We start from the raw sequence: 13,367 nt of genomic DNA on the forward strand, positions 1-13,367 counted from the left end.
TGATCTCTCAGAACCCTAATGGACCTGGGCAGCTCTACTTAGGAGGGTTTTAAAAATAATTTTGGGAGGGAAACGGGCATAAAGTTGACCTAGCGATTTCCACGAGGGAACACAGTTCCTGGATCCCTGCTTCGGAAGCAGGAAGCCTCTTGAGATGCCGGTGGCACTTACTCCCGAGTAGGCAGGCGCTAGAGCTGCGCGGGAAGGCAAGTAAAGGGCAGCAGCAGCAGCAGCAGCAGCCCAGCCTCCTTCTCAGCGAAGCCCGGGAAGGCAAAGTGGCGGAGGCGCGATTCCATCCAGCGCGCAGAGAAGGAGGCTGGGAAGGAGCCGGAGTCGGTGGGAGAAGCCGGCGTCGGATCGCGCCTCCTGGCCAGGCTGCTGCCGGGCTGGACTTGCTGCAGCAGCAGTAGGGGTGGAGCGCCCCCTGCCGGGAGCCGCGCGAAGCCCGTCGCCGCAGCAGCAGCAGGCAAGGCGCCGCCGCTGCCAGGCGCTGCATCCAACGCGGCGCGTCCGGCAGGGCTGGGCTCCATCAGAGCGGGAGCAGCAGCAGCAGCGAGCGGAGGCAGGAAGGCGGGCTGGGGGGCCGCCGCCGCCGCCTCTCCCAGGAGCCCGCCCGCCGCCTGCCCGGCTTGCTGGAGCCGAGAAGCCGCCCGACCCGCCAAGGCAGAGCCGCCTGCCATGTCCCGGGGAGCCCGAGCGCCGCCGCTGCCGCCGCCGCGCAAGAGAAGCCCGGAGCCGCTGGCCAGGCTTTGAGCGAGACCGGGAGCCTTAGGCGGAGAGCGAGCGGCTCCCCGCGACGCGCTCTGCTAGGCGAGCGCCCGCTGCCCTCGTGCCCAGCTGAGCCACCCTCGCGGCTCGTCCTCCTGCGAGGGGGCGGACGGCGCTCCGAGGATTCCCTGCCCGGGAGGTTGCGGAGCCCTCGGGAAGGAGAGAGAGGCGCCGAGCTGCGTTGTTGGACGGCGGCGAGCGAGAGCCGAGCGGCGGAGAGGGCATTGGGGGGGGGCGGGGTGTCCCTCGCCAGATGGCACACCGAAGGGGCGAGCGGAGGAGGCGGAGGCGGCTGCAGTAGCTGGAAGGCAGCTCAGGGAAGAGGAGGAGGGAAAAGGCGACGAAGCCGGCGAGGGAGCAGCGCCTGGCCACTCGCCCGCCGTCGAGGAAGGGACCCAGCTGATCCCTCGCTGCGCACTGCCCCACCTGGGACCCGCGCGGCTGGCTTCACCCCATGGCCCCGACCCAGCGCCAGGCCTGAAGGGGCAGCGAGAATGAGGCCACGTCCAACGGCAGCCAGGCTTCTGCCCGGGCAAGCGGAGGGCGGCGGCCGCAGCGACAGCAGCAGCCGGTGAGCGGAGAGCCCGGCGCCCGGCGTGGGGAGCGCCATTTACCAAAGAGCCGGAGAGTAGGCGCGCTAGCCAAGCGCCGACGCCCGCTTTCCTCCGACGCCGCTTCTGGGTCGCGAGCCACGCTTGGAGGGGCTCTGGAAAAGAGAGGACAGCTCCTCTCCCAAGGCAGGCGGGCGGAAGGGACCGCTAGGCAAGGCGCGCCGCTGGGACGTCGAGGGGCGCATCGGGCATCGCCAGGACTCGGATCGCACCTGCTCAGGGCGCCCCCTCGCCCCAGTCGATGAGCCTCTTGGGGGCCCGGGAACCCCGTTTGGATTAACTGGTTCCCCTCCCTCTCTTTTTCCCGTCTTTCTTTCTCCCCATCCCCTTTTTTTGGGTTCTCCGGGAACTGTCCGACGCCTGGCCACCTTCCTCGACTTCTCCTGGGACTATTACCTCACCTCACCTCGCCACCGACCTCAGGACTGTAAGTTCCGCTCCGTTCTCTTTTACAGAGCTTACTAGCCTTCCGGCTGTAGGGATGCGATGGGATGTGGAGGGAAGAGAGCGATTTGCGGGTGGGAGGTCGGTTAAGTTGCCTGATCCGAAGAAATGTAGTCGAGAGGGGAACCCCCCCCCCCCAGCACGCACTCGCGTCTTCTCTTTCTCTTGCCTTTGTTATTTTGACCTTTTGGTGAAGTTTTTGCGGTTGGAGGAGAGGGAGACGGGCATCCCTTGGCCTCTGGGTGTCCCAGCTGTGTTCCCCCCGCCTCGCACTCCCCGGGCATGCTTGTAGCGGTGGTTTCTTTGAACTGTCCCAAAAGATGAAGAGGTCCACTGCGCTCCTCCTCTGTCCGGATCTCAACCGGGCAAGAGGGGCGCAAACCAGCAAAAGACAAAAACAAAACCGGGCTGGATCCACCACCCGTTATCCTACCACTTCCAAACAAAGGCGAAGGGTGGAGCGGGGGGAGAGATATGAGAGAGAGAGAGAGAGAGAGAGAGAGAGAGAGAGAGAGAGAGAGAGAGAGAGATGTGGCCAGATGTGCGCCCCCTGAACCGCCCTGCGCTACGCTTGGGGAGGTTCGCCAAATACTCCACAATGATTTCCCCGAGGGTTGGCTATGGGGTCTCCTGAATGCACTGTGGGGAAGGGGCTGCGTGGACACGGGGCGGCAGAACAGCTTGACTGGGCTTGGGAAGCCGCGCGCGCCTGGTGCCCCCTGACCTGGCGATGGTTCCTGTACCTTGTCTCTCGATGTACCCCCAAAATTGCTGTTGTTGCTGCTGGGGCTGTTTTCTGAAGAAAAGACCATGTCTTACTTTTGTGGTCCTCGCTCGCTCTGCTACAGACCCGGCGGCTGCCCAAGTGACAGCCGCTTCAGCGCAGCCAAGGCGAGAGGCTGGTATGGACCCCGTCGAGGGTCGTTGGAAGCACCCGATACTTGACCGCTCCGCAACTCCGTCGCCTTGCAAGAGGAACCCCAAAGACCCCTTTCTTTCCACCCAGACGGAGAGAGGTTTAAGTGTTCCGAAGAAGGGGGTTCCGGTCCCGTTGCAGGAAGCTCCCTTCTGCCCCGTCTAAGGACGCCTTTGTTTGATCCCTTGTGTTAAGTGCTCCGCAGACATCACCATCCTCTTCAATTTAGCTGGATAGTTAATTCCTTAGAGGAAATGTCCAAGCGCAGAATGTGCGTGTGTGTTTTGTGGGGGAAGGCAGATAGAGTTTCTTGGGGACATTAATTGGCATGGTTGGAAGGGTGAGTGGATGGAGCCTGACCCAGACCTGCCTGGTGCCTCTTTCCTCTTGCACTAGTTGGATGGCATTAACTTGTGCGATTTGGCAACTCAAACCTTCTGTAGGGAAAGGAAAGCTGGAGGTGGACGAGCCAGGGCTGAGCAGCTTTGAAATTGTGGGGTGCAGTTTTCATAGAACCTCCGATGTGGTTTTTAGGGAGTCCTGCTGAGAACCATCGGGCAGAACGGCAGGAAACCCAAATGAGCCACTAATTAGCATGGGCCACCAAAGCCACTCGACATTGTTTTGTGTGAACCCTGTGCAAGGAAGACGAACAACTCTTGCCTCACTTTCCCCACCCGCCTGGTTACAAGTTGCCTGAGGAGCTTCTTATCTAAGTTGAGTCCAGACAGTGTAATTTTTAGGAAATGATCGTTGCATACTTCAAATAAGTATCCTGGCTGAGTAATCATCCATGCGCTAGGGTTTTGTCTTGTTTGGTTTTTTAAAAAAACACATGCACACACTGCCAGGCCTGGGAAGATATCTAACAGACCCCAGTTTGCACCTGATTTTTTTTTTTTTTTTTTTTTTTTTGCATTGCCAGACTTGCTCCCAGCTTCAGACCTTGAGCCCATGAACATAAATCAAAGAAATGTCCCTGAGCGTATGCAGAGAGTTTGCATCCTCATAACAGGCAAGGCCTAAGTAACTCCCAGGCCCAGTGTAGGGTGCAGAACTTCCAGCCCAGAAAATGTCACTTCCAGAGAGTCTTAAAATTCCAATTCTTTCCATATTAGAAATTAGGCGCAAAGTGTGTGTGAATAGGAAGGGGGTTGTCCGTGGGGCAGGACTGCAGAATGTGAACAAATGAACCTCCATGATTATGACTTGGCAGAATTAATAAATCAATGTGCTTAAGGAAGTGGGCTGGAAGGGAATCCCTCCCTTCATTCACCACCGTCAAGCTCAATACTATTTAGAAATGATATTTCACAACCCCATAATCCCATATGAGTGAGCTGGCTGTGATTGCTCCACTGGGAAAGGGGTTTTTCACTTTGCACATGCTCAGAGGTATTGTCTTCTTTGTTGTGGCTACCCCCATCCCTGGGCTCAGCCTTGTAACTCAAAATAAATTCTGGGACAAAGGAGTTGTGAGCCCAGCAAAACAACTTAGGTTGCAAGCTACAAATCTGGACTCTGCATCTGTGTCATGAACCACTCTAGATTAAATCCTTTGCAGTCTCGGTAAATTAGCTACACATCTGTTTGTGAGGCTGGGGTTGGTGTTTTTCTTTTGTTTTTTCCAAATCTCCAGTTCCAGATATTTTTGCCCTTCTAAAGAACAAAGGGAGTAGATTTCATCTACCACCCCACAAACCCACAAGCACTCTAAGCAAAACACTGCCTTTCTATTCAAGGGTTGTGGAAAACCCAGGGGGACCCGCCATCTCTGGGACACTCTCCCATGCAACTCATGTAGGAATGAACTGGAAGGATTTGGACCAGTCCCAGATGGATAAGGAGGCAAAGCTCTCTTGCTGGGATTTTGAAGTGTCAGTTATAATGAGCAGACTGCACCCTCCTAACCCTATTTGAGATATTCACAGACCTCAATCTGGAGAAGGTTAAGTCAACCATGGTGAATTTATCCCATTTATTTCAATGGGAAATGTGGGAAAAACAAACAAACAAACAACACTTATTTTTTTGAGTAGCACTACTAACTTTCATGGGGAGCCGAGCATCACCGTGTTAGTTTTGCCAACGTGGGCTGAATCTTGGCATTCCAAATATATGATGGCTATATATTGCAAGCTGCGGTGGTCCCAGAAGAGCATTGGGAATGAGAGCTGATTACGCTCCAAGTGGGTAAAGGACATTATTCACTGTGATGCAGCTTCCATGAGAACACAGGGCAACATGGATTGCTTTTCAATTCATTGCTCAAAAATGGCTCATATGTTAATTAGCTGAGAAGATAGACTTTTTTTTTACTCAGCAACCACACTCTGCAAATGAGTCAAGCGGCAGCATTCTTGGCTAAGCTGGGTGGCAGCAGCTAAGACTGAGAAGAAAATGTGGGAAGCTTAAATCAAGGGCAGTCAGCATGTGGGCTGCCAGTTCCAGTGGCCTACCAGCCCTCTCCCAAAATCAGGCACCTTTTCCTCTCACCCTTATGCCTTACTGACAAAGGTGCCTCTTCTCACTCTGGTGCAATGGCAATGCCATTGCTAGAAGGTCTTAGCACTCAAGGAAACAGGAAGGAGAGATCCTCCCTGTTTCCTGAGCATAAAGACCTTCTAGCAATGGCAGTGTGCCAGATGGAGAAGAGGAGACTTTGGAAGGTAAGTCAAGGGCTGTGCTTTCCATTGCTGGGCTAGCTTGGGCTGGGTACAGAAATTCCTTAAATTTTACAGGTTTGGATGGAATTACTGTACAATACAAGGATTTGTTGTTTTCAGATCCTCCAAGTGTCCCTATTTTCCAGGGACATCCCTGATTTAGAGAAGCCATCACAGTTTCTGATTTGATCCCAGAATGTCCCACTTTTCCTTAGGATGTCCCTATTTTCATTGGAGAAATGTTGCAGAGTATGGTAGGATGTCCCTATTTTCGCTGGAGAAATGTTGGAAGATATGGAGTTATCCAACCCCCTAAGCCATCTGAAGGCAATCCTTTGTAGGGAAGTTTTCTAAATGTTTAATGTTTTATTATGTATTTATATATGTTGGAAGCTGCCCAGAGTGGCTGGGGCATCCCAGTCAGATGTGTGGGGTATAAATAGTAAAATGATAATTATGGAATGGGACGTCCCTATTTTCATCAGAGAAAAGTTGGAGGGTATGTGTTTTAGGAGTATTTGGGGTGTGTGACTTTTCTCTTCATTCCCTGGGAAAAGCTACATCAATGGTCATTTTGTGTGCATGGAGTTACACGTGTTAAAGGATTCTGTGGTGCCTGACAGCTGGCAAGCAGGTCAAGCATAGTTATGAACCGCCTAGAACCGCCTAGAACTGTGCATGACCACAGAGTGTGCAAACAGGGGAATGCATCTTGAGAGACAACCTACTAGAACTCTGGAAAAGGCACATGCATTGGACTTGCTGAAGGGGGCATCCCAGGATGGCTGTGCACTGCAGCAGTGGGTAGGAACAGGTGGTGGTTGGGCTATGCCGAGGAGAGGAAATCTTTTCAGCTTGAGGGCCACATACCTTTCTTGGTAACCTTCCATGGGTCACTCGTAAGTGGTGGGAGGGGCCGGAGGTAAAGTGGGTGGAGCAATGAATGACAATGTTACCTCTGCTTGTTTCTATACTCACTCACCCCTCTACAGGAAAGCAAGAAGCATGTTCTGTGTTCAAGGATGCATTCCAGCCAGGCAAAAACACTCAAGGAAGGTGTGAAGCAGGGTTGGGGAGGCTGTGGCCTAGAGAGAGTTCTGAGGGCAAGATGGAAAGGCAGCCACATTTGGCCCCCAAGTCTAAGGTTCTCCATTCCTGTGCTCTGCTTTCATATCCTTTCATCCCTCACCATAAAAATAAGCATCCTGTTCCCCTCTCTTGAGTGCTGGAGGATAAGCAGCAAGTGCTGTGGGCTGTGCAGAAAGGTGTCTTGTACTGGTTCATGCCAAGCAGGCCCATAACACTTTGGCTGACCCCAGTGTCATAGGCCTGCTTTTCCGTTGCAAATAGTATGTGCATGCGTACCAGTCCAGAACTGGGTGAAATGGACTCTAGCCCACAAAAGTTTCTGCTGTGATAAATTTGTTAGCTTTGAAGCTGTTAGCCATAATCTCTGAGACACTACGCTTAACACAAAATCTTCAAAAGTCTTGTTGAGGGGATGAACTAAGCCTCAAAATTACACAGCGGTGTGTGGCGGCAATGGGAAGAACAGGAATCTATAGGTTGCAGAAAGTGCTTAACATCGCATTCCAAGGATGCACTAAAGGACCTGCATCTCTGAAACCAATCAGAACTAGGCATCTGGTCACATGGTCTGTCAGGTTCTCCCCCCCCCCCATTCATCCCTCTCCCCTACCCCATGTTTCAAAGTCCACCCAAAGGAAACAGGCCTCCATCCTCCTTCTTTCCACTTGCGATGATAAGGATTGATACTGGGTGTGGCTGTTGCAATATAAAAGCAAATACTGAACTGCTGGGGGACCTAGCGAAGATCCTGTGTTGTTGCACAGAGCCCTGCTTTCTGGGGGGTGGGGGCTGAGAGTTTTCTCTTTTTTCCCAATGACATAATGGCTATTTATAACTTTTGGCTTTCTCTGGGTTGCCGCTGGGCTGGGAAATGAATGAAATGCAGCTGTTGAGGCAGGGGCGGGCTGTCTCTGCGCACGTTTCGCAGGCTCAATTAGAGAAAGCCCCCCCCTTCCCCGTTGTTTTGGAAGGGGTCAGGATTTCAGCTTGTTTCTTTTTTAAAAGTGTGTGCTCTGTGGGAGACCATTAACAGTGTCCCTGTTATTCTCCGAGATCCACATCAGGCTGAAGCAACAACTGCATAAACTTAACTTTGAAGAAGGACTGCGGCTCAGGAGCTAGGCATCAGCATTGCATGCATCAGGTCCCATGTGCCAACATTTCCAGGCAGGGCTTGGAGAGACCCACCCCTGCCTGAAACCCTAGAAGGCCCCTGCAGACAAGCCTGAGTTGGAGAGGCTGATGTTCTGATTCGGTATATTGCAGCTTCCTACGTGAGCTCCTGGGAGAGTCCTGGGCAGATGGGCCTAATTTGAATAAGGAGCCAAGATGCCCAGCTGTGTGCAGAGTTGTCTTCAGAAGTATTTAATTCATGGTCCTGGGTCATCCCAGCTTGAAGTTCTGGCTCAGCTGCCTGGATCATCTCCCTGCCAGCCCAACAGCTGGCTCTCCACAAATTCCTCCACCTGTTCATAGTGCTGTTTTCTGCCCTGGTTCTGTGGACAGAGAGTCACTTTCATCCCCTGGAGACTGACTTAGCTGTAATCCTAACCTTACTTACCCATTGAATCCAGTGGGACTTTCTTCTGAGTAGACAAGGTCGGGGTTGCAGTCACAGTTTCTAAAGTGAGAGATACACTCAGGCTTAGAGCACTTTACAAATAGCACACATTATTTCAATTTGTTTTGTCTTTCTTCTCCTGACAAGGATCTGATCACTGTCCTCCTCTTTTCCTTTCCTATGCTGCTGCTAGTTATTGAGGAAGTTTCCGATCATATGGCAATCCATATTGCTATTGCTATTATCAATATGAATAAACATCTGTCAACTACACTTTTCCAAGGCTGCTTAAACAAGGTTCAGCAGCAAAATAATTTTAAAAGCAATAAAAGAACAAGATTAACAGTGCAATTCTAGGCATGTCTAGCCAGAAGTCCTACTGAGTTCAGCAGGGTTTATTCCCTGTAAGTGGCTGTAGGAAGGCAGCTTAGAACAGCAGAAAAAAAGCCGCACAAAAAGGAACAACTTCAAAGCTCAACTTGGTTTAAAAAGCCTGGGGAAATGAAAAATGGTTTCCTTCGTACTAGGAAGGTAAGGTAACAGGTTCCTGGGAAAACTTCCCAGGGTGAAAGTTCCATAGATGGATGCCATCACCAAAAATGATCTTCACTTATTGCACTGCCATGTCACCTGCCTTAGCTAGCGTGCCACAATCAGAAGGGGCAGGAAGGAAGAAGATGATAAGTTTTCACTGCATGAAAATGTAGTGCCATCAATGTACATTAGCAGAGTTCCATAGGGCAGGTCTCTGCCTCCGGGAGTTTACACTTTCACAGTAGGTAGGATAGCAGAAGAAAGGGAACGCAGAGAAAGGAAAACAAGGGTAGGAATGGTGAAGGTGAACACCAGTAGTTACTAGCAGCAAGAACTTAGGCTTGGCTACTGTTGGGGTTTTTCGGTTGAGCAGACAATCCAGATCACTCAGATAAGTGAGCCAAGCTGCATTCTATTGGAAGAGGATAAAATGTTTGAGATCATCATTAGCCATTCTGACATGGAGATAAAGTCCCCTCTCACATACGGCAATTGGACAGACACCCTAAGCATTAAGGTACCTTAATGCAAAATAACATTTGCAATAACGGTTGCAATATTCTATGTAGCCTTCTCAACTCACTAGACGTGTGTGCGCTTTCAAAGAGAATTTGCAAACTGAAGCTGTAACAGATACACTCTGGGCTGTAGAGAAATGTATTGTTCCATCCTGAAGATAATATTCCACAAATGCTGTAGTGAGGCAAGTGTCTAGACCTAGAGAACCTTTCCCTGACCTATAAAGCCTTAGGCAGCTCAGGATTCCAATACAGTACCTTCAGGGTTGCCTCTCCCCATATGAACCAACCTAGATGCTGTATTTGTCATAGGGGCCCTTCTCTGTCCGCCTGTCTGCCCCCTTCAAGGGAAGTAGAGAGGGTGGCAACACAGAAACAGCCCTTCATTGAGGACTCCCAGTTGACAGAAGGCTTTCCCCAGGGAAACCTGCCCGACACCATAGTCCTCTTCTTTTAGACATCAGGCTAAATAATTTCTGTTTGCCCCGGCCTTTGACCAATAATATGGAAGGGTGTGTGTGTGCGTGTTTGGTTTGTTTTGGTGCCAGGTTGGGTAGGATTTGTCCTTTTATAAATATTCATGGATGAGTCATGTGTTTTATTTTTATTTATTGCAGGGTTTAAATGTATTTTATGCTGGAAGTCACTTTGGAACACTCCATTGTGTGGGGAAAGAGATGAATGTTTTCTGTTGCACCAGCCACTGCTTCCTTAAATACCGAGCATTTTTGTTGAGTCTTTCTGGTGTGCAAAATGCTTCCCCTTTTACATTATCTCAGTAATCTTAACAACAGTCCTGTAAGGTAGGGTGTTATTACAACCCCCAGCCCCACCCCAAATGCAGAGCATAGGCTGAGAGTGAAAAGTGCCTTGCTTAAAGGGACCTGCTAAGGTCATGACAGAGGTGAAATTCCTGGTTTTCAGCACATGGTGGAACTGCTTTCTGAGATAAAAAAGTTTCACCAGTACTGCCCCTGAAAAGGAGGCAGTACAATTGCAGGGGCATTTGCAGAGGGAAATCAGCAGGCAAGAGTTGTTGGTTTATTTACTCTCCCCTGCTGCATATGTCTCAACTACTTGTGGGTCCCCCATTCATGATCCCCAGCTGTGCTGTTAGAACAGAGGTAAGCCCAGCAGTTAGAAGGGCATTTGCAGGGATGACTCAATGGAAGAATCAAGCACCTGTTAACAAATTCCTCCACCCCTGTGTTTGTCTCAGGTTTGCCATCTCTCATGCAAACCCTCCATTTAGCCCATGGGAAGTAACAGCTCTGCTCTGTTCTGCACTAGTCAGGACACATCTGGAGTGCCATATCCAGGTCATTTGAGGAAGGACTTTGACCGAGAGGGGGGTGATTAGGATGGTGAGGGCTGGATGAGGAAAGGGTGAAAAAGCTGGGGATGGTTAGCCTGGAGAAGAGAAGCTTAAGGGGGTGGGGGAATGGGAGAGACATGAAAGCAGTCTCCAAATATCTTAAGGGCTGTCATGGAGAAGATGGAGTCGGCATGATGGAGCTGGAGCTTCAGGCAACAGATGCTGGGTGTCCATGTGCAATGACAGGGAGGTGTTGGAAAACAAGAGCTGTGTGGGCTACTGTGTTATGGCCTTTAGTCCCTAAGGGTGCTGTCCTCTCACCAGTGCTGAAGTAAAATCTAACAACCAGTCCAGTTGGTTTCAGTGCATGAGATAAAGCACTCAGCGGTGTGGGTGTCCTGCTTTGGTGGTAGTAAGTTGTCTTGGGTCACTCTTGCATTAGGAGAAACTTCTGTAATGGTGGAACATTCTGCCTCAGGATATGGTGGGCTCTTTTTCACTGGAAGTATATAAGCGCAGCTGGGCAAGCTACCTGTCAAGGATGCTGTAGTTGCAGATTCTGTACTGATCCTGTACTGATTCTGACCAGATCCTGTCCAACTCCTATGATGTGGTCATAAGTGGGCCTGCTTCATTTTCAGAGCCTAGGAGATTGGAACAGGGCTTCCTTTGTGGTGGCTCCCCAGTTGAGGAATCCTCTCTGCAGAAATACCCCTAAAGAAAAGCCTTGTTGGTTCAGCCCAAAGGTTCATATAGTCCAGCATCCTGTTCTCACAGTGGCCAACCAGATGCCCCTATTGGGAAGCCCACCAGCAGAATCTGAGTGCAAGAGCACAACATAGCCATTGTAACTAGTAGCTCTCAGTAGCCTTATCTTCCATGAATTTGACTAATTCTCTTGTAAACCCATCCAATTAGTGGCCAATGTGGCAGCAAATGCCACAATTTAACTATGTGCTGCATGAAGAAGTCCTTTCTTTCATCTATCCCAATATTCCAACATTCAGCTTTCTTGGATGGCTCCATTGAGTTCTATTGTTCTGAGAAGGAGAAAATGTGGTTTTTTTTCTATGCATTTTCTCCACACTAGGCATAGTTTTATACATCCATTCAGCGCCATCTCTCTCCCCTCCCCAATGTCTCTTGGCTTTTAGGTGGCAATTGAACACAGTTTTATTTGGTGGGCTCTTGAACAAACAATGTTGCTCTAGGCTGTTCTCAATGGGTTTGTTTCCATTGTGCTTTTTCAGCAGATCGTTCTCAAGTTTAGCAAGCCTCCTTGAGGATCAGTTCTGATGGAGAGGTTGGGGCACAAATGTTATAAAGGAAGGAAGGAAATGCACCTCACCTTGGCAGATGTGAATTGGGGAACCACCCCTTTGCCAGGGTCACCAGGAGCTCCTTCTCCCTCTGCCCAGGACATGGCATCTACTACTAATGTCTTGGTGCACTTCTACTGGTGGGTCAGGTGCTGTATACGCAATGCAGGAACCACAGCATCCCCTCCTCTGGAGACTTTTCAGGTGCTGCACCAGACAGTCACAGGTGAGGCGGACAGGCAGAGGGGGAGGGGAATACTCAGCATCCAACGGATCAATCGTATCCCACCTTCAGCAGGTTGAATTTTATTTTTTGGGGGTCCCAATTCTACAATCCTCTAATTATGTTTTAATTTTATAGTTGTCAACTGCTCAGGAGTTATTTTGGATATGAGCAATATATAAATTAATCAATAATAATTTAGGTGATTGAATAATAATAATAGTCGAAACAAAATAAAAAAAATCCTTCCAGTAGCACCTTAGAGATCAACTAAGTTTGTTACTGGTATGAGCTTTCGTGTGCTTCTTCAGATACCATGCACACGAAAGCTCATACCAATAACAAACTTAGTTTTTTTATTTTGTTTTGACTACGGCAGACCAACACGGCTACCTACCTGTAACTAATAATAATAGTGGTAGACATTGGGGAAGAAGAGTATTAGAAGCTTTCCTAATTTGAGGAAGAGTTTATTGATGGGCTTGGAAGATAAAGAGGGGGGCAAGCAGGATGAACAGAGGCAAGGAGTTCTTCACTCTTGAGTCCCCAGATACAGTTAGACTCCAGTTCCCATCATTCCCAGCCAGCTTAGCCAATGGTCAAGGGTGATAGAAGTTGTAGTCCAACAACATCCGGGTGGGGGAAGGCAAAGTTGAAGAATCCAGCTCTAAGCCGCCCTTCCTTAGCCTGGTGGCCTCTGGCTGTTTTGAAGTACAGTTCCCATCTGCCTCAGGCAACATGGCCATGCTGGCTGGGTCTGTTGGGAGTTGTCATCCAAAATAGCCAGAGGGCACTGGCTGGGGAAGGTGGCTCTAAGCACAGGGAAGAGGCTGACAGAAAGAAGCAAGCAGGAATCACAGAGGAAGCGAGAAGCAACCAGCCTTCATTGCTTCTGCCCAGACACACCCCTAGGGATGGGGTAGAAATTCAATTTTGTTTGCATTGTAGTGAGGAACAGCCTAATTTGCACTCCTCAAATCAATAAATGAACCAAAACACAACCCCCTCCCATATTTCTGTGATGCAGCTCTCTAGCTAAGCAGTGTGGACAAACATGCACACATTAGTGAAAATGACATACAAATGCATTTCATTAGGGGAAATGGCTTGCGAAAATTTTGCTACACTGCATGCAAAAAAAGTGAGAATTTCGTACTAAAGATGCTGATGAGTTTTCATGAGTATTTTTTTAAAAAAATCACAAGTTGCTGCTGAAATGTGGAGAGCTGAATTTAAGATAGGGGAAAATGAGGGAACCTAAAAGTGACAGATTCATCCATCACTACACACCGCTCTAATTTGCTTTGGTTTCTTTCTGGGGCTTAAACAGATCTATGATCCACCCCCACCTCAATTTGCCCCTGGCTCCCTTCCATATCACTGCCTCTGCCTAACCAGAGCTG

The 13,367-nt window shown here is 49.8% G+C and overlaps 1 protein-coding gene across 7 annotated transcripts in view; it reads left to right on the plus strand.

The window, feature by feature from the left end:
- Nucleotides 1-293: 293 nt before the first annotated feature.
- CBFA2T3 (CBFA2/RUNX1 partner transcriptional co-repressor 3) overlaps nt 294-13,367 on the plus strand; it is a 75,417-nt gene continuing 62,343 nt past the window's right edge. For 5 of the 7 annotated variants that reach the window (XM_083626271.1, XM_083626274.1, XM_083626273.1 and 2 more), the window contains exon 1: nt 514-1,806. The gene's annotated coding sequence lies outside the window, so the exon portion shown is untranslated. Of the gene's footprint in view, nt 1,807-13,367 lie in introns of all 7 variants that reach the window. The other 2 variants (XM_083626278.1, XM_083626276.1) reach the window with 2 other exon arrangements.

This window comes from Podarcis filfolensis (assembly GCF_964270895.1).
Source record: "Podarcis filfolensis genome assembly, chromosome: 8".
Taxonomy (NCBI): Eukaryota; Metazoa; Chordata; class Lepidosauria; order Squamata; family Lacertidae; genus Podarcis; species Podarcis filfolensis.